The sequence below is a fragment of the Podarcis muralis genome, chromosome 16 (genome assembly GCF_964188315.1).
Source record: "Podarcis muralis chromosome 16, rPodMur119.hap1.1, whole genome shotgun sequence".
Taxonomy (NCBI): Eukaryota; Metazoa; Chordata; class Lepidosauria; order Squamata; family Lacertidae; genus Podarcis; species Podarcis muralis.
Window position 1 is genome coordinate 4,896,238 of NC_135670.1, and position 1,885 is coordinate 4,898,122.

Consider the following 1,885-nt stretch of genomic DNA (forward strand, 5'->3'; position numbering starts at 1 on the left):
CCAGGAAACTCTTGTTGTGAACAAAAATCTGCCCTTTTCCCCTTATGGGGTATCCAAGAGCCAATATAGAGTCCTTACGTAGGTTCCCTATTGGTAGGAGAAAATAACAGAGGCCAACCAGAGAATATTGAGAAGCAAAGCAGCTAGTAAACCTGATCTTTATTAAACTGTTGCACAACAGGGTCCTCACCACATGCAGGAGGGAGGAGGAACTCAGAACAATGGCGCACAAGGCCTTATATAGACATTTTAAATTCCCTGCCCTGGAGCTCAAGACTACCCCTCCATACTTCATACATACATCACAGAAGGGGTGTAACCCAAGACCACCACCCCAGATACATCATACCTACAACACAGAAAGGGTGGTTTACAGCAGAAATCTGAGTGGTTTGTTTACCTCATGTCAGCCATGTTACCTGTTTAATGGTCACTTGATTGGATTGCCTGGGGAGCCTGGCCAGTCTTTTGTAATGATAAATACTTAGTTCCTGAGCCAGGTCACAGCCTCACACCCTATTCATATCTTAAATGTGCCTTTAAGATAGGATTTGTGAAGGAAAAGACAATGGGGAGGATTTTCCATTTTCCTTTGACCTTGCAGAGAAAACATTTACTCAGTTTGGGAATCAAAATGGTTTCAGGTCGGTCTTCCTGTGCTGATCTATGTACGTGCTTGGCTGGTACACTTATGAACATTTAACATATATCTAAGACCACAAAATTCCTATCACACTCTCTTGTAAGGGGAACAGTTGCGTATTCTCAGCCATTGATAGAGAATCTACAGTAGAAAAATCACTTGAGAGATCGTTTCAATGACTGTAAGGACACCAGATTAGCACAGAAGAACGCTTTGTTGACATGTTTTAAGATTTCACCCTCTCAAGATCCTAGAAGACATTTATAACACGAGGTTTCATAGATTACACTAGGCGGGGGGTGTAAATCTAGATAAAAGCACACGAGAAGAGCCTGCAGGATCAGGCCAAAGGCTCATCCAGTCCAGGATGCTATTCTCACAGTGGCCAACCAGATGCCTCTTCTGGGAAATTGAACACAAAGAAACTCTTCCCTCCTGTGTTTTCCAGCAGCTAGTATTCAGAAGAATTATTCTCTCTGACTGTGGAAACAGAGCATAGCCACCATTGCTAGTTGCCATTGATAGCCCCCCCCCCTCCTCCATGAATTTGTCCAATCTTCTTACCAGGAAATATCCTGGGAGATCTCTGGGTAATCTGCAGTCGAGCGGCAAGGATTTTCGGTACCTAATCTTTTAAAGAGTAGCAGCAACAAAGAGACACCCAGCCACACTCAACGTTGCCATGAATTACACGAAGAAGGAGGAGGAGGAGTAGTTTGGATTTGATATCCCGCTTTATCACTACCCTTAGGAGTCTCAAAGTGGCTAACATTCTCCTTTCCCTTCCTCCCCCACAACAAACACTGTGAGGTGAGTGAGGCTGAGAGACTTCAGAGAAGTGTGACTGGCCCAAGGTCACCCAGCAGCTGCATGTGGAGGAGCGGGGAAGCGAACCTGGTTCACCAGATTACGAGTCTATGGAGGAGCGGAGACGTGAACCCAGGTCACCAGATTACGAGTTTATCGCTCTTAACCACTACACCACATGAAGAAAGCCTAGGACAGGCATGTCCAAAGTCTGTTTCGGGGGCCTAATCCGGCCCGCCAGTCAGTTTAATTTGGCCCCTGTGGCAGTTTATTTCCTGGGGGGATAGCCAAAAAACCTCAACAACTTTGTTCGGCCCTCATGGCCCTTCACTTCATCAAAACTGGCCCTCTTTGAAAAAAGTTTGGACACCACTGGCTTAGGGTAAGCTAGGTGCAGATATTTGTATGGAGGGAATAGAGAGTTCCGTTCAATTC